This window comes from Pseudophryne corroboree, chromosome 4, assembly GCF_028390025.1.
Source record: "Pseudophryne corroboree isolate aPseCor3 chromosome 4, aPseCor3.hap2, whole genome shotgun sequence".
In the NCBI taxonomy this organism is placed as follows: Eukaryota; Metazoa; Chordata; class Amphibia; order Anura; family Myobatrachidae; genus Pseudophryne; species Pseudophryne corroboree.
In genome coordinates this window covers 423,369,384-423,390,153 of record NC_086447.1, presented here as the reverse complement: position 1 = coordinate 423,390,153, position 20,770 = coordinate 423,369,384, and positions in this window count along the sequence as shown.

Below are 20,770 nucleotides of genomic sequence, written 5' to 3'. Positions count from 1 at the left end.
TTTACTATACCTCGTCCTATATTTAACGTGTGGTTGCGAGCCACCACGCCACCGCAGCTGAGTGTCAACCTACGGGATCCCGAATTCTGGGGTTCAATCCACTCACACTTATTTCAACACACACGAATTCACAATATTTTCTGTACATGAAAAGGATAATTTTACCAGTGACCGATAACATCCCCCTAGAGGTATTACACTTCAATTCATATGGCTATTGACTATAATTTGAATGCTGTGATTCAGATTGGATAGCTATCTTGCAGAACCTACAATGATATAAATATACATATATCCATATAATAATAATATTATATATATATATATATATATATATATATATAGGTATCCCATATACACAGCGGCACTCAGAGACTCATAGTAAGTGAAAAAATGTGCAAAATTTAATCCATATTACAACCTGTTCAGGCCAACGTTTCGGGGCACATCCGCCCCTTTGTCAAGGTGAACCAAAAGTGAATAAAACAAACACATGCAGTACCTTATATTATGAAGAAGACCCGCTGGCGGGAAGCATCGTGGCCGAAGGCGGGCTGTGCGTCTCGCCCGGCCGTCTCCGGTGCAGTGATGTCATCAGTGCGCCGTAGAGTTCTCCTTCCGTGCGCCGTCGGCCTCCTGCGTTGCCTAGGGAACCGGGACGCCATCGTATCCTCCGCCTCCAACACAACGCGTCTCCATGGAAACCCGGCTTACACTGGTGCCTGGCTTCCGGACTGTCCTCCACATACGCCGCACTGACAACCTAGAGTGAAAAAGTGTATCCACATCAGGCACTATGTGTACTAATGAACTTACTGCATGATCCAAATATTACCTTACTTAATCATTCTGTATGTATAGATACGAAGTCACCAAATCACTGCTGTTAGCACCACAGAAAATTCAAATTGGTCTAGCATGTATATAATAAACTATTGAACTGCTATACATACTGAAGATATAAATATACTTAAAAACTAAAGTACATTCCACTGTATCATATCATTGAGGCCCTTCGGTCTTATGGTGTCCAGTTTATACATCCATCTTGCCTCCATGCGCAGTAATTGTCCATGCCTATCCCCCCCTCTGATCCTTTTGGGGACATGGTCAATGATAGAAAAGCTCAAGTCCTTCAGATCATGTCCCTTCTCCCTGAAATGTTTGGCCACAGGCTGATCCGTGGGCTTTCCAGCTAACGCAGCTTTGATTGAAGATTTGTGCATGGCAAAACGCTCTCTGAAGGTGCGTATGGTCTTGCCTACATATTGAAGCTTGCACGGGCACGATATTACATATACTACATACGTTGTTGTACAGGAGAGGACATGATTGATCTTGAAAGATTTTCCTGAGATACATGAAGTAAATGTACTGCCCGGGCTCATAAACTTGCATGTATCACACCCCAAGCATTTATAGCAGCCCGGGGATTTAGAAAGAAACGAGGACGTTCTTTCTAAATCCCCGGGCTGCTATAAATGCTTGGGGTGTGATACATGCAAGTTTATGAGCCCGGGCAGTACATTTACTTCATGTATCTCAGGAAAATCTTTCAAGATCAATCATGTCCTCTCCTGTACAACAACGTATGTAGTATATGTAATATCGTGCCCGTGCAAGCTTCAATATGTAGGCAAGACCATACGCACCTTCAGAGAGCGTTTTGCCATGCACAAATCTTCAATCAAAGCTGCGTTAGCTGGAAAGCCCACGGATCAGCCTGTGGCCAAACATTTCAGGGAGAAGGGACATGATCTGAAGGACTTGAGCTTTTCTATCATTGACCATGTCCCCAAAAGGATCAGAGGGGGGGATAGGCATGGACAATTACTGCGCATGGAGGCAAGATGGATGTATAAACTGGACACCATAAGACCGAAGGGCCTCAATGATATGATACAGTGGAATGTACTTTAGTTTTTAAGTATATTTATATCTTCAGTATGTATAGCAGTTCAATAGTTTATTATATACATGCTAGACCAATTTGAATTTTCTGTGGTGCTAACAGCAGTGATTTGGTGACTTTGTATCTATACATACAGAATGATTAAGTAAGGTAATATTTGGATCATGCAGTAAGTTCATTAGTACACATAGTGCCTGATGTGGATACACTTTTTCACTCTAGGTTGTCAGTGCGGCGTATGTGGAGGACAGTCCGGAAGCCAGGCACCAGTGTAAGCCGGGTTTCCATGGAGACGCGTTGTGTTGGAGGCGGAGGATACGATGGCGTCCCGGTTCCCTAGGCAACGCAGGAGGCCGACGGCGCACGGAAGGAGAACTCTACGGCGCACTGATGACATCACTGCACCGGAGACGGCCGGGCGAGACGCACAGCCCGCCTTCGGCCACGATGCTTCCCGCCAGCGGGTCTTCTTCATAATATAAGGTACTGCATGTGTTTGTTTTATTCACTTTTGGTTCACCTTGACAAAGGGGCGGATGTGCCCCGAAACGTTGGCCTGAACAGGTTGTAATATGGATTAAATTTTGCACATTTTTTCACTTACTATGAGTCTCTGAGTGCCGCTGTGTATATGGGATACCTGGATTATTGACTATTTTCAGAGGGCACCGGAGCAAAGTTTCTATGAGAGGTGAGTGCCGGTCCTACACGACATATATATATATATATATATATATGTAGAGAAAAGATTTCCCCAGGGAGCTTGTCGTCCTTTGATACGTACAAGTTTACTAATACAATCTTAAAATTGAAGTTTTATTGTTATTTAAAACATACAATTGGTAAAAACTGTTTGACAATTTGCCCAGGTTGACAATAAGATATATTTGTACAGACAATAGTTGTGTTGATATTATTCCATTTCAATCAAAAAACAGTAAATGTTCTTTCCTGAAGCAATGACAGAGACCCTGTCCTAACCCAACGCGTTTCGTCCTACAGACTTCATCAGGGGTACAGTATGGTCTAGATAATACAAAAATATACCATAAACATCTTTTCATTGTATGTTACAAAAATTTTTGTTCATACCACTTTAAGGAGTACATTAAATACATACCAAAGGATCAAAATTTGGACAAATATCTTTCGTGTCTTCAAAGGCAATATAATAAAAAATTTTTTAAATGGTATTGGACCAGATTTCACCGTATGGAATATCTGTAAAATCATAACATGTGTCATACAAACTGTATAACAGACTACGATATATGAAGAGGAATAGGAGAAGGAGGAATGGTTTCAAAGAAGAAAGAGAAAGAAAAGGAAAAGATGACCAGAATGGATTTTCACAGGCTGATTTCCAGTCTGACTGCTTTTCATAAATATATATAAAGTCTAAAGATAGTATAGTCTGATGGCTTATTATGTTTTTTTTAAATATTGGGATGTATCAATTGATTTTATACTCATACACTTGATACCTTATAACAGAAATACAAATATTGTGCAATAAAAAGATAGAGTCTTTATCCTAGTCTTGATGTTTGAATGGCCAGTATAAGGCCAATTAATTTACAAATTTATGCAATAAAGAGATGGTGTATTTCCCCTAGTCTTAGTGTTAATATGGCCAATATAAGGCCAATAGATTCACATAAATAGGTAATGTTACCATTGATGTTTATTGCTATTTCTATCATATTTGTATGAAATATCATACATACCGATTGGAATTAGATATGACCCATTTGGTGATTATCCACTAAGTAAGGCCTGGTTTAGAAAATTAATTTCAAACCTACAACAAAGAAAAAATCTGTGGTGCTATAGGGTATGGACACTTTTTCATCTTATCTAATGATCCCTATTAAATTAGTCATACATACCATATTGGTAAAATCAAGCGCATGAAGCAGCTAATCACTGGATCACAATCAAGCGGAGTTTGAATAGAGCTAAACTCTTGAGATGGTGCCTGTAGTTAAACAAAAAATGCATATATAGTATGCTACTGATAGATTGATGGCTATTAAGTGTACCCATAGGGATAAAATTCAGAAAAAATCAGGAAAAGAGGGGGAGACCTTCTTTGGAATAATCCCTAAATTTAACCAATCTGTACAACTCTCGATCAAAACAGCATAATGGCTGTACCAGTACCTGCCAATTTAGACAGAGAAATGTGCAGACTATAATGTCATATATTTTTTAGTACATGATGGTGAATATTGAGTTAGTATAGGGAAAGAAGGTAGTTATTTATACCTTAATATGCATAAAAATCACAATTTCTATTGTTTCCAACAAATTAATTCTGTAACACAACAGTGTGACACACACTGAAAAAATGATACATTCAGTAACATATCAAAAAAGGCATGGAAACCCATATAATTATAACATATCAGAAAAAGGTATGGGGAACCATAACGTTGACATGCTTACCTCTCTCCAGTCAGTAACACTCTGAGCTGCTGTATAAACTGCAGGCTGAAATCACTGGCTTTTTAAACCTCATGGTGTACTATGTCACTTCCTGAATAGTAATTAACAAAGTTATGTTTTATACCTATTTTTTGCCTTTTGGTATGGGTATATCTAGTTGGATTTATTATATATGTTACATAATTAACCCTATTATGCATAAGAGAAGTGGGCACAATTGCAACTGTCCAAAAATAGATGGATGATTGAATAATTGCACTCCAAGGTGCACTGGTGTGCGTTCCACCAGGCTCATCTACTTCCTATTTATACAAAGGTTACCTAGGTAACTCCTACCCATAACCCTCCATGGCGCACCTCTGTCACCTTGTGTTTCTATGCCAACCGGGGCTGCTACTAGCATCATCATGGCGCACCTCCCACTCGGCATGGTGACGATTACAGCGCTGCTTTGCCGCGCCTCTTAACATCTTCATGACGCCCGACGCGTCATGCGTTCCACTGGTGACTTCTTACTTCCTGCTAGGGGAATATGTCATGCGTTCCAATAATAGCTTCTTACTTCCTGCTAAATCGTACATTTAAGAGAAATTACTTACTGAATACCTTTATTCACAATGGCTAAATGTGCTGAATCAAACACTCCATATCAGATCCATCCCTATATATAGGCTGACATTTTATAAATTGAAATAAAAGTGAAAATAGGGGCACCCTTATTTAGTCCAACCATAAAGGTTTTTTTTACCAGGGTGACTCTATTAGCTTCCTTGATATTTTGATTAATATATAATTAGTTAATAAATACATTAATGTGATTAAGTGCATATATATATTTTTTTTTGTTTTTATATTTTTTTTTATTTTTTTATATTTTTTATATTATTTATTTCAATAAACTATCAATTATGTGGATGTGACCATATTAATTAAACTTATTGATTCATGCAAGTTATATACTCAACCTATAAATCTTTCACTACATATTTATGAATTTCAATTATTTTTTATTATTAAATTCGTGTGTATTATGATCATTATAATAATTCTAGTGTTAAATTCATTACAAGTGCAATTTTAAACTTTACTTATTATCTTTAAGTCCTATACATATTGTTACTCCAACATTGTGAATTTTAGGTTTTAATCTTAATCAGATGGGTCTAAAAATGATATAAAATTATTGGCAATTATATTCCTGCCTATAACTACACCATTGCGTACCGGTACCCAGCATGGTCAAATTTGAGGTTCCCCATTTACATAGTTAAACAGTATACATATAAATAGTTAATTATACAAAGAGAAGTAGGGTCAGACCTCTCCCATCCATTCGGACTACTAGGAGGTACATAGTAGTCCTATTAACAATATATAATTCTATTCACAACATAATAATCCCATAGCTTCAAAAATGCCGTGACAATATATAAGAGACTTATTAATTTTATGAAGGGATACAGAGAAATAGAACTAATTATTGGAATTCGTTTTGAGCCATTTCAAATAAAGGAAACAATGTCTATACCCTCATTATGGCCGCTAGGGGATTGGGTATTCAAAGTATAGATCCAAAACGACTCACGTTTGGACAATGCAAGTTCCCGGCTACTACCCCTCGCATCTGCCGGTATGAACTCCAAGATTGTAAAAGAGAAGTTTTCTTTATTAACTAAAGAATTATGTTTTTCTCCATAGTGTCTTGACAAACTATGGGTGGTCATCCTATTCTTTATATTTTCTCATATGCTCCTGTATCCTAATCTTTGCAGCTCTCTTCGTTTTCCCTACGTATGACATGTTGCAGTTGCAGGTAATTCTATAGACTACAAACTCTGTGTTACAATTGACCAAGTGATGTAATTCAAAAGTTCTACCTGTGTCCAGTTTGTGTCTAAATGTTTTCCGTTCCATATGTTTACAGCATATGCATCTAGAACAGGGAAAACAACCCCTAGTGGGAATGAATGAATCGACCTGGGATAGGGATGTCTCTGGCCCAGTAATCCTACTCGGGGCCAATTTGTTTTTCAAATTTGGTGCTCTTTGAAAAACAATGTCCGTTTTTTTTGGTAGTGTGGGGCCCAATATTGGGTCCCTTGGTAGGATTCCCCAATGTCGGTCCATAATTTTTCCAATAGCATAATTTTTACAGTTGTACTGGGTTACAAATGGTCTAAAGGGTTGTTTAACTTTCTCAGACTTCTTGATTTGAGGTTGTAACATCTGCTTTCTATCCCTATGTGATGCTCTAACCTTAGCTTCATTGATTAAATCTTGAGGGTAATCTCTTTCAATAAATCTGTCTTGTAATAGGGTAGCCTGTTCCCAGTAATCCTTATTACTACTGCAATTTCGTCTCAGACGCAGGAACTGAGCATAAGGAATTCCTCTCTTCCACGTCGGATGACAACTTGACTGTGGTATATAACTATTTGCATCTACTTCCTTAAAATGCGTTTTAGTGACCACTACTTCTCCAGGGATGCCTGTCAAAACCAGATCTAGAAAGTCAATGCTTCCAGAATCCGTTTTGTAAGTAAATTTTAGAATAGAATCATTGGTGTGTATGAACGAGATAAATTTGGTAATGATTGTTTCGTCTCCTTTCCAAATGAATATGAGATCGTCAATATATCTCTGATAGAATAATATATTGTTGGTAAATTCAGATTCATACACAAATAGTTCTTCCCAGACTCCCATGAAAAGGTTGGCATACGATGGGGCAAACTTGGTCCCCATCGCTGTCCCTTGTTGCTGAAGATGGAACTTCTGATTGAATTCAAAATAGTTATGACTCAATATAAAGATGATACTTCCTAATAGGAATTCTATCTCTCTAGGAGATTTTCCTGGGTCCGCTGATAGTGTCTTTTTGACTGCTTCCAGACCTTTGTCATGAGGGATACATGAGTATAATGCCTGGACATCTATAGTTAGCCAACAGTATTCCTCCGACCAAACAAAAGTTTCCAGTTTCTTTAGAACACTTGTAGAGTCCTTCAAATAAGAGGTGAGTTTTACAACATATGGTTGTAATTTCAAATCCAAAAAGTGTGACAAATTGGATGTCAAGGAATTAATTCCTGCCACTATAGGGCGTCCAGGGGGCTTGGTCTTATTCTTATGTATCTTAGGAATATGATAAAATGTTGGAATTATAGGAAATTCCACATATAGATAATTGTACTCCTCCTTACAGATTAAATTCTCTTTAAGAGCCTTAAGGAGTAAATTTCTGAGTTCTTCTTGATATTGAGCGATGGGATTGCTTGGTAACTCAATATAAGTCAGTCCATCATCCAGGATTTTTGCAGCCTCATCCATATATGCTGTTTTGGTTTGCAAGACTACCGCTCCCCCTTTGTCAGCATTTTTGATGACAATATTACGATCTTTAGTAAGAGTTTTTAATGCTCCTTTCTCTTGTGCATTGAGATTAGACCTATATTTGTCTTCTTGTATTTTAATTTGTTTAAACTCGTCCCTTACTGATTCATAAAAAATGTCAAGGTTGCTACCTCTAGATTCGACGGGATAAAATTTTGACGGTAATTTTACCAAAGGTTCTCTATTTTGGTCAGATCGTATGTAGGGAGGGTTTTTCAGAAAATGTCTCTGAATCGTAAGCTTTCTAATGTATTTATTGAGGTCTATAAATAGATGGAATTTATTCACATGTGAATCTGGGGCGAACTTCAAACCTTTCCTTAATAGTGAGTTTTCCGCTGCAGACAGCTCTCTCTCTGTAATATTAACAATGCCGGTCTCGGTTTTTCGTGATTGAATAACGCCCTTCTCTTTTTGGGGCTTCTTTCTGCCCCCTCTGGTTCCTCGCTTGCTCCATTGAAGCCTCTTTTTGTCCCTTGTGGTGAATCCAAATGTTCGAACAGTTCTTCTTCCTGTTGGATAAGGGGAAGTTTGTACCTTTGTCTTCCATCTAAAAAACGTTTGGGCTGATATTTTCTTGGTGTCGGTGACCTATCACTATTTATCCGATTTCTGGAAGGCCAATAGTTATCATGGTCAGTATAATGATTACGATATTCTCTTTGGTGACCATGATACGATGGATACCTATTTCTATATCTTCTGGGGTTTTCCATCCTATTCAAATAGGGTGACTGGAATTGTCTTCTCGATCTATAATTTCTTTGTTTGTCAACATAGTTCTCATGATAGTCCTGAAAATTCCGTTGCCCTCTTTCTTGTTGTCCAAATCATAAAAAGGATAATTTTACCAGTGACTGATAACATCCCCCTAGAGGTATTACACTTCAATTAATATGGCTATTGACTATAATTTGAATGCTGTGATTCAGATTGGATAGCTATCTTGCAGAACCTACAATGATATAAATATACTTATATCCATATAATAATAATAATATTATATATATATATATATATATATATGTATACACACATTATTTATTATATTCTATGAAACCCTCACACAGCATATATTTATATAAACATATACTGAATGAATGTAGTTTCCACAGCAGCCTAATTTGCATCTCAACAAATGTTCACATTCTCTAACCCTGTTCCAGAGTCGTTGAACAAGTTCATTAACATTTCAATTGTCTATCTCTTGTAACAAGCAGAGGGTCTCATCTTACACACTCCTTATCTTCCAAGTCTAAAACAAATCATGGAAAATCTTTCTGTGTGTATTTTTCTTACATCAAGCTAAGTATTTATCTGACTATTAATCTCACTAGGCCTAATTGAAACACTATAATTGACTATGGCATGGGTTAGTTAAATTCATTGGTGGCTTTTAAATGGTGATGGACTTGTACATATATATTTTATACTTTGTGACAAAGGCTTCAGATTTTTTAACAATGGCTTTCAGGAACAGCTGAAAGTCAGCTGTTAGCTAGGTGGGTGGGGAGTGACTTTAAGTTATGTGGGTCTTAAGACCAATGCAGATTGTGCAGCTGTTACTACATTAAACCTAAAATGGGCACTGCTCCTCCCCCTTCCAAGCCATGTGCTTGGGCACAAAATGGAATCCAAGCCATGCGGCCAGAATACAAACACTAGCTCTGTCCTTTTTCACAAATAAATCCCAAATTATACAAGCACCGGAAGTCGCCCTGATGGACAATTCCCCCTGCATGGTAATAAAATTTCCACACGCTGCTTTTTCTCAGCGCGAACGATGCTTTGATACTTCAGAACTGTGTTATCACTATTCGAATAAGACGCAGCATGGTAACCAAGCTATATCCATACTATGTGAATTAGACACATGCACCAACTTTTAAACGTTCTTTAAATTTACTTAACAGATAATCAATCCAATCTGAATCAAACACAATATGGTTTATTTGAGCCTCGTTAGCAACAATAAAGGGCACACTGTATCATTTCTAATATTGTGCATTTTTGTCACACTCACAGGCAACAAAGAAATCTATTGTCCCTTGATTCATATCAGCGCCTCACTGATAGCGACAAAAACACAGATGTGTTTCATCGGCATTAGATGCATCCACCGTTAGCCGGTAGACCACAGTGCATCTGTACCGCACATTATTAAGTACGTGATATATACTGTGGACACAAGGTGCATCTTATAACCATATACAATAATAGTGCGCTGAACGATGCAGCACTATGTCCTTTAAGAGAAAGCAAGTACTCACACACATGGTATACCGAGGTCCAACGCTCAGAGATATATATGTATTTGATGTTAAAAGTTATGCATACAAAATAACATATATACAGTATATCATTCAGTATAACATATATAAATATAAGATATGGTTACAGTGTTACAGTTACATAAGAAGCAGTTGCAGCCAGCATACATTACCCTATCCCATTGAACAGTCCTCTGTAGATAGACTCAGCATATCTTCCCCACAGCAACTACCTTAACTATCCCTTAGAAACTGCATATATTAAACAGGGGGAGTTAACAGGTTGTTGGTTTCGGTCTCCTTCCATTGGCCCAGGAGAGGAAGGTTTCTCATTCATTGTGTGTTATTGGTCAGTTCATATGCAAGCAATGTCCATTTGAAGATGCAGATACAGGGGTTAACCACTGGGCTTCTGCCCACATGCTTCTTTTGTTCTCGTAGAATGTGACTTTATATTCATACATTTGTTCATAATTAATCGTTGCAATGTGCTACAATTTACCCATAGTTATCAAATTAATCCACACATTCTCCTGATCATTTTGACACTAAGCATGATATAATTAACTTGTTCCATCCCAATAATACATATATATCTGGTTTTACACTCTATTATATAAATACAATATAATACTAGTCTGGTGCTAAACATGTTTTGTCTATGTGTAATCTTTGTGTTGTATGAATATGTCTTTGTGGCTTCTCTGTGCGAATGCGTATGCTACCGTATATACTCTCACCGTGCATGCTGCGTGTATGTGCACGCACGCTGGTAACACACACGAACAGAGGCCACTCTGTTTGGAGTTTGTATGTTGTGTGTATGTAATATTTTTGACTTTGACACTAGCTACTTTGGATCCATGAGACACTTGCTTCTAAGGATGCTGAGAGATAGCAAGCAATTCCTGGCTGGCATTGACATTATCACTACAACCTCACTTCAAATTTAAGACTAGTCCATGGAGCTCTTCAATATACACCAGTTAAAAAGACAAGTAGAAAGCTGTAATGTGAGGACTTCTTGCTAAAGGATTGATTGGACACATGTCAATACCAACTGGTAATATAACTTTAACCCTGACTGGAAAATCCAGACTGATTTTTTATCTCAATCCTATTCCTAAAACCCACACATTTAAGGTTGTAATTTCTGCTGTATAAGGGCTCAAACATCTTATTGTAGACATTATATTGGTTTGCGTTCTGCATATACTCAATGTATACTGTATATTTATTCTCCATTTTTTATAGTTGTTATTATATATTGTTATTTTGATATTAAGTGAATATATGTTATCATTTTTGTCAGCATGCAGTGCATATTATTTCATGTTTATTCATACATTTTCACTGAATACTTTTTAGCACTGTTTTCTAGATTGTTGTTTCCTTTGCTCACAATGGTCTAATACAAAAAATACCATGTTGCAATACATATATGATAAATTATGGAAATATAGAATATCCATAGACATAGAATATTCAGATTTTTCTTCTAATTTTGGTGCATAACAACAGAATGATACCCACCAATAAAACAAATAATGTGTTCCTCAAAATCATAAAATGTTAAAAGGGGTGACATTAAATTATTATAAAAACAGGTTAATTCAAATTAATAATAGAGCCCGGCGGATGGTAGGGTCTTAACAGACACATTTCTGACTGTTTTAGGGATCTAATTTGGTCTTTCTTTCTCTAATTTCCAGGTATCATGTTTATGCTTATCATCTGTTTAATCTCATCCACAAGGGATTTATGTCTTCTAAAGTGAATAGACAATAAGTGTTTTTTTAAAGCCTTTCTTAATATTTTTAAGGAACCCTAGAAATATTAAAGAACGGCTTTAAATAACACTTAATAAATTTTCACTCTTCTGTAAGAAATGGAGAAATATCACCAAAACCAACAAAATGTATGCTAAAGACACCACTGCAAAATTTCAAAGGAAAAAAAAATCAGATGTATAGACATAGGGATAACAGAAATAAGTTAAGGGGGGTACTCACGGAGCGATAGTCTAAGCAATCTGACTAGATTGCTTAGAATATCAGCATGATCGCTCCGTGTGTAGCCCCCTCAGCGATAGCGATGCGCGGCCCCGCACATCGCTATCGCTGCCGCTAGATTGGCCTGCATGCAGGCCAATCTAGCGGGTCGCTCACTTCACCCGCTGGGTGAAGTGAGCGCCCCCCCCCCCCGTCTCCCCCCGCACGCTCAGCACAGATCGCGCTGTGCTGAGCGGCAGGAGAGATGTGTGCTGAACGAACCGCTCAGCACACATCTCTCCTGCATCGGCCCATGGGTACTGGGCTTTAGAAAAGTTGGCTCAGTCTGTTTTTAAGTATAGAAAGCACTGTTAGATGCCTGAATGAGCTAAAGTAATGGTGGTCATTCCGAGTTGTTCGCTCGGTAATTTTCTTCGCATCGCAGCGATTTTCCACTTATTGCGCATGCGCAATGTTCGCACTGCGACTGCGCCAAGTAAATTTGCTATGCAGTTAGGAATTTTACTCACAGCATTAGAAGGTTTTTTCTTCGTTCTGGTGATCGTACTGTGATTGACAGGAAGTGGGTGTTTCTGGGCGGAAACTGGCCGTTTTATGGGAGTGTGTGAAAAAACGCTACCGTTTCTGGGAAAACGCGGGAGTGGCTGGAGAAACGGAGGAGTGTATGGGCGAACGCTGGGTGTGTTTGTGACGTCAAACCAGGAACGACAAGCACTGAACTGATCGCACTGGAAGAGTAAGTCTCGAGCTACTCAGAAACTGCAAAGAAATTTCTATTCACAATTTTGAGAACCTTTCGTTCGCAATTTTGATAAGCTAAGATTCACTCCCAGTAGGTGGCGGCTTAGCGTGTGCAATGCTGCTAAAAGTAGCTTGCGAGTGAACAACTCGGAATGAGGGCCAATATTCTAATAAAGTGCATACTTAAGGTAGAAGAGAAATTTCCACACATATTAAATTTAATTTGTTAGCAGATGTGGAAATTTTAGGAGGGTATTGGAAAAGGAGTTATTGAAATGAAATAAAAATGATAAAAACAAAAAGAAGAAGAGAGGTATAAGGGGAAAAGGGGCTCACAAAACCCAAAACCAATAAAAATACTTTCACCAAAGAGTGTTCATCATCAGCACTGAATCACTAAAATTTTAACCTTAGTTCCCATCAATTGAAAAAGACAAAGAAGGGGTTTTGAAATGTTCCTTTGTTATTCAACTAATTATATTCAAAACATACATCATTATATAAAAATTCATTAGGAAAAATTAACTTTTGACCAAAAATCAAAAGGATAGTAGTAAAGAGATTTTTAAACCCAAATTAAAAATTAATCCTACACACAACAGAGGGTGTTTTTTAGTGACTTTTAACAAAGTAATTTTCAGAAATTGTGAATATTAAGCCCAAATGCAAGAAGACAACTAATTTAACAAATAATGAAAAATCAGCATTGGAGCCTATAGAAAAAAACACATATTACCATTAAACCCGCAAATAAAGGCCAAAGCATATCAATAGTTAACACTAGGAAATATGAAAAGGATTTTTTTTATACAATTAATTACAATACTCCCAAACAACCACATAAGAGTAACCATTGTGATATAATAAAAATAAGAAATGAATGCCTTAGTCTCCTATTAGCAGAACAAGATTAAGTTTATTATTGAAACAAATCCAATGATCCAAATATTTAACATTCTAACAAAGCTACATAAGGATAGCAATAAACCCCCAGAGTGCCTTTAGTGGCTTGCATAGATTCTATTACATTCAACACACAATATGTGGATCCCCACCTCCAATCTAAAGTCATTCAAATAAAATTGTATTTTAACAATACAATAGTTATAAAAAATAAATACAATAAAATGGGGATAGGATTATATTTTTTAGTCATGGCTGACATAATTTCTCTACATGATTATCAATCACAAAAATGTATTAGAGGAAGTAAATCATTTTTATAAAAGATAGCCATATTGGAGATGTAAAGAAAAAATAATTTTGAGAGTATTACATTAATTTTAGAGAACAATTTATTTTAAAGAAACATTTTAAATCCAAAAGAGGGGTACTGCAATGGGAACACATTTTGGCCCAGCTATTCTAAAGTATTTATAGGCTTATGGAAGGATATAGCAATATATGATGATGATGATGATGATGATAAAAATGCCTACTCAAAAAATATAATTAAATTGGTAAAATACAAACAGTACTGTAGATGATATTTATTTGTTAGTGGACAGAGAAATTAGTGGAATTATATAAATACAGTAACCAGTGTTCATTCCCTTACTTTTAATATCAGTCAAAATTAATTTTTTAGATGTTAACTTCTATATCTATGATAATTCAATAAGACCCACATAATTAATACAAGAACATAGACAGAAAGCCCAATCCATTTTGGCTGAAGAATGTTCATAGGTATTACCCTGTTTCAAGACTTTTCAATAGCAAGTTGGTGTAATTAAAACAAATTTGCATCCAAAAGTTATTCCCCAATAAAGACATAATTATAAAATTTTAAAAATTGAAAGACTAAAATGAATAAACTAATTGTAGAATATAACATGAATTACGTGTGCCTTTTATATCAAATTCAACTGCTGATATAGACAAGAAAAATATATCATTAGAAAAAACTGGCATATTTTAATTTAAGATTATTGAGAAAATATTATCCAACAGATCCTATTTTGTATATAGAAAGGCAGCCACTCTAAAAAAATCTGGTGAAAAGTGCAGTACAAGAAAGGAGGACTGGATGAATAAAAACCACAGGATTTCACTGATGTGGTTCTTGTCTTGTATAAAGATCACATAAAGATCAAGAGAGCAAAATAACTTATTTTACTTCCATTGCAACACAGAGAAAGTTTTATATGAATGCATTCATTGCCTGTAACTCAAAAATGCATATATATTATGTAAGTGTGGCCAGCAATATATTGGGAGAACATCCAGCACACTTAAATAAAAATATTCTGAACACTTTAGAAATGAAGAAAGACTTTGAAAAACACTCCTTGTCTATTCACTTTAAAAGTCATCATAAATGCATGATGGACATGATTTAACAGGTGTAGGCATAAGAACATTACCCGGAAATTGGAGAAAGACAGACAAAATGAGTTTTCTAGCACAGGCAGAAATGATAAAATAAATGCCCTTACAAGACGCAGTAAGGCTCAATTATGGATTTGAATGCTTTTTTTTTATATTTTACTATACATATACTGTATATGTAGAACACATGTGCAGAAAGACCTGTATTGTACTTCCTCTGGCAAAGATAATGCAGGTTGCATTTCACAGTGAAATGCAAATGACTTCCTGTCCTCATTTAACTGGTAAAAAAAAGTATACAGTATAAAAATAAACTGTACATTATTTTACAATTTTGCATAAAATATTGGGGCATAATATTTTCTTTAATGCAAAACATTTACACAAAGGTTTACATATGTCATTTAAGTGTTCAATTTTTTAATTGTGTGCATACCCTCACCCACAATTAAGTCATGTGGGAAGGTAAAGGGAAAAAATGTTCAATCAGCAAGCCACCAATTGTTAGGGTCTCCTGCTCTGTGCTGCCACGTCGTCATGGCAACCGGGAGACAAGTGCTAGCGGAGTAACCTGAGCGTAGCTGATACTCCGGTTCGGGTCTTTTGCTGTGCAGTGGTTACAGGCTCTGTGCACGGCAGGGGATCCGGTGCTGGTTTTTGTGCTCACAGTCTGTGAGGTCTGAGAGGGGCGTGGACAGCACCTGCTATATAAACCCTCTTCTCAGGTTAGGCAGATGCTGCTGAATCTTTGTTGGTTAGTCAGTTCCTGAAAGCTAGCTAGTACTGTGTAAACTTTGTATTTGTTTGTTGCTTACTGCAAATAGGCCTTGGGATTTGGTATTACACTCTGCCTATCAAGACCTAGCAGTAAGACTGGAGTCAGTCGTTTAACCTGCTGGGGTTCTTTTGCTACTCTGTGAACCTAGCAAGTTTGCGGCTGTATTCTCAGACTTGCCTGCCAAAATCCTTTCTCACTGTGCAAGGTGTTCAGGTGTCAGTTTAGTGGCAGTAAGCTGAACCAGTGCACTGCAAGTGAGGACAAGGATTGTGGAGACTCTCCTTGTGTCTATTATTCCATCTCTGACCAAGGAGTTTACTGCCACACCCGTTGGTAACCCTTTAGGGTTTTGCTGTTGCCCTTAGCAACAGCATTTCGGGTTCTCTACGTATTAAATCACTACATCTCGCTTCTTTCCACCTGAGCATTCCAAATACTAGGGAGACACCCAGTTTCTTAGCCTTTGGGCTTCTCTGTTCACTTTGTGTTTATTTTGTTACCCTATCACCTTCTGTGTATGTAATGTCATATTCCCCAGTCTGTCTGTGAGTTCATTTGTTTTGCATCCCTCACCGTTCAGACACCAGTACATTCCTGCTGGCACTGGTGTGCATAACATATTCAGCAGCCTAATACTCCTGTTGAAATTTTGTGGGAATATGGAGCATACCCCTCAAAATACTTTCCAACAGGTGGTCAAACAGGTGCAGGTCCTGACTCGACAATTTAATGATTTGTCCATTAAAATGCACACCTCGCAGGCCGCTGGCGGAGCTCCCGCAGTAGCAGTACCTTCAGGGGTTAAGGAGCCGAAAGTAAATCTCCCGGATCGTTTTTCTGGAGATCGCTCGGAGTTCTTTTGTTTCAAGGAGAGCTGCAAGCTATATTTCCAGCTTAGGCCTCAGTCTTCTGGGTCGGAGATTCAGCGGGTGGGCATAGTGATTTCCTTGCTACAAGGAGACCCACAGGTCTGGGCATATGGGTTGCAGCCTGACTGTCCGTCGCTTAAAAGTGTTGATGCTTTTTTTACGGCACTGGGCATGTTGTATGATGACCCTGACAAGACGGCCTCAGCCGAGGCTCAGATTTCGATCCTTAAGCAAGGGCGAAGGCCAGTTGAGGTTTATTGTACGGAGTTTCGGAGGTTGGCCCATGATACCCAGTGGAATGACCCAGCCCTGAGACACCAGTACCGAAGAGGTCTTTCTAACCAGATAAAAGACCAACTGGTACAATATCCCTTGCCTGATAGCTTGGATCAGCTCATGCAGTTATCCATTCGGGTGGATAGACGGCTGAGAGAGCGCAGGCTTGAAAGGGAGACCGAGGTTTCCTTCTTTCCCAAGGGAACCTCAGACTCTGAAAAATTTTCAGAGGAGCCTATGCAGATTGGGGCTACCCGCCTCTCCTCGCGTGAGAAGACGCGGAGGAGACAGCAGGGGTTATGTTTGTACTGTGGGAATAAAGGTCATGTGGTAGTATCATGCCCAGAAAAGCCGGAAAACTTCAGGGCCTGAGGGTGATGGGAAATATCCTGTCAGGTCAGAAGTCAGAATTTCCCAAGAAGACTTTTATCATTCCGGTGACCTTGAAAATCCTCGGTCAAACTGTCAAGACTGAGGCCTTTGTGGACAGTGGGGCCGACGGGGTTTTTATGGACCGCCAATTCACCCTGAAACACTCTGTTCCCTTAGTACCCTTGGCATTGGAAATTGAGATTTGTGGGTTAAACGGGGAACCATTATCCCAGGGTAAAATTACCCCTTGCACTAGCCAGATTTCTTTGTTTATTGGAGCCACACACTCTAAAAAATTGTCCTTTTATGTGACTGTCTGTACTTTTGCCCCATTGGTGTTGGGGTTACCCTGGTTAAGGGCCCACAATCCTCAATTTGACTGGGTCTCTTGGGAGATTCTTAGTTGGGGTACTGATTGTTTCAGGAGTTGCCTGAGCCTTCCAGTCAGGCTTTCGCAGCTAAGTTTGCCAGGATTGCCAGGATGTTATGCAGATTTTGCGGACGTGTTCTCCAAAAGAGTTGCAGAGGTACTACCTCCCCATCGCCCCTATGACTGTGCCATTGATTTGTTGCCGAATGCTAAGCTTCCCAAGAGCAGGTTGTACTCCCTGTCACATCCTGAGACTAAGGCTATGGCAGAGTACATTCAGGAGAACTTGGCTAAGGGATTTATCAGACCTTCACAGTCTCCAGTTGGGTCGGGGTTCTTCTTCGTGGGTAAAAAGGACGGTTCGTTGCGACCCTGCATCGACTTCAGGGAATTGAACCGTATCACGATTGAAAACTCATACCCACTGCCTCTCATTTCGGTCTTGTTTGACCAGCTTCATACTGCCACCATTTTTTCTAAGATTGACCTACGCGGTGCGTACAATCTAATCCGAATAAGAGAGGGGGATGAATGGAAGACTGCCTTTAATACCCACTCAGGGCATTATGAATATTTGGTGATGCCTTTTGGGCTCTGTAATGCCCCGGCAGTCTTCCAGGACTTCATGAACGATGTGCTCAGGGAATATTTGGATAGATTCTTAGTTGTATACTTAGATGACATCCTAATCTTCTCCCATTCCCTGGAGGAACATCGGAAGCATGTACGCTTAGTCCTCCAGAAACTCAGAGACCACCGGCTTGGGGCGAAGCTGGAGAAGTGCGAATTTGAAGTTCAGCAAATCGCATTTCTAGGATATATTATCTCCCCAGAAGGTTTCCAAATGGAGGGTTCCAAGGTACAGGCAGTCCTGGATTGGGTGCAGCCCACTAGTTTGAAGGCGCTTCAGCGTTTTCTGGGCTTTGCGAATTTTTATAGGCGATTTATCGCTGGATTTTCGTCTATAGTGGCGCCCTTGGTGGCACTCACTAAGAAAGGGGCGGATGTTGCTCACTGGTCTTGTGAGGCCAAAGCGGCTTTTGCCCGTCTCAAAAGGGCATTTGTCTCGGCCAAGGTGCTGCGACACCCAGATCCAGAGCGTCCTTTTGTGGTGGAGGTGGATGCCTCTGAGATGGGTATTGGGGCAGTGCTCTCTCAGATGGGGGTGTCTGATAATCGCCTTCATCCCTGTGCTTACTTTTCCCGTAAGTTTTCGCCTGCCGAGATGAATTATGACGTGGGTAACCGGGAATTGTTGGCTATTAAGGATGCACTCGAGGAGTGGAGACGCTGGCTTGAGGGGGCTAAGTTTGTGGTCTCAATTCTCACCGACCATAAGAATTTGGCATATTTAGAGTCAGCGAAGCGCCTCAATGCCAGGCAGGCACGATGGGCTTTGTTTTTTGCTCGCTTTAATTTTTTTATAACATATCGCCCTGGGTCAAAAAACATCAAGGCTGATGCGCTCTCGCAGAGTTTTGCTCCAATCCAGGAGACCACCGAGGAGCCATTGCCCATTGTGTCCCCATCATGTATTAAAGTGGGCATTACCCAGGACCTCTTGTCATTAGTCCTTAGAGCACAAGAGCAGGCTCCTCCAGACCTTCCGGTAGGTCTTTTGTTTGTGCCTCCTAGGTTAAGACAGCGAGTGTTCCTGGAATTCCATGCCAAGAAGTCGGCAGGTCACCCGGGTATTGCCAGAACTCGGGAGTTGCTATCTAGGGCGGTGTGGTGGCCCTCGTGGCTAGGGATGTGGATCAGTGGGTTCGGGCATGTGACATCTGTGCCCGAAATAAGACTCCTAGAGGGGTTCCTGTTGGCCCATTACATCCACTCTCTATTCCATCTAAGCCATGGACCCACATTTCAATGGATTTTGTGGTGGACTTGCCCAAATCCTCGGGGATGACAGCCATCTGGGTTGTCGTTGACAGGTTTTCGAAGATGGCGCACTTCGTTCCATTGGTTGGGCTGCCATCGGCCAGATGCCTGTCTGAATTATTTATGCTGCATGTTGTGCGCCTCCACGGGTTGCCACTTGATGTGGTCTCTGACCGCGGATCCCAGTTTGTGGCCAAATTCTGGAGGGCATTTTGTTCCGATCTCCAGATTTCTGTCAGCTTGTCGTCAGGCTACCATCCGCAGTCTAATGGGCAGACTGAAAGGGTGAACCAGTCCTTGGAGCAGTTCCTCAGGTGTTATGTCTCCAAGTGTCAGACTGACTGGGTTGCTCATCTGTCCATGGCGGAGTTTGCCTATAACAACGCGGCTCACTCTGCTACAGGGATCTCTCCCTTCCTTTGTGTGTATGGGCATCATCCTAAGGCCAATTCTTTTGACCCCCTGGACTCCACGCCTGGTGGTTCCTCTGTGGTTTCGGTCCTTAGAGGTATTTGGAGGAAAGTGAAGAAAGCCCTTGTGTCTGTGTCATTAGTGACCAAAAGGGTTTTTGATAAGCGGAAAAGACCCTGCAGCTTCAAATTAGGAGACTTCGTCTGGTTGTCTACCAAGAATTTGAAGTTGAGACAGCCATCTCATAAGTTAGGCCCCCGGTTCATCGGTCCTTATAAGATCACTAGGGTTATCAATCCGGTGGCATTTCAGTTAGATCTACCCCGTTCTTTGGGTATCAATAAAACATTTCATTGTTCCCTTTTAAAACGGGCGATTAGTAATCCTTCTTCCAGTGGAAGACCTTCCCCTCTTCTGATACGTGGCCAGAGGGAGTTTGTTGTTGAAAGGATTCTTGACTCCAAGATGGTTCTGGGGTCGGCTGTCATTTTTGGTGCACTGGAAGGGGTATGGCCGGGAGGAGCGGTCGTGGGTGCGCAGTTGTGATCTTCATGCCCCCAGACTGTTACGCTCTTTCTTCTCGCAGTTCCCCGATAAACCCGGTGGTAGGGGTTCTTTGACCCCTCGTCAGAGGGGGGGTACTGTTAGGGTCTCCTGCTCTGTGCTGCCACGTCGTCATGGCAACCGGGAGACAAGTGCTAGCGGA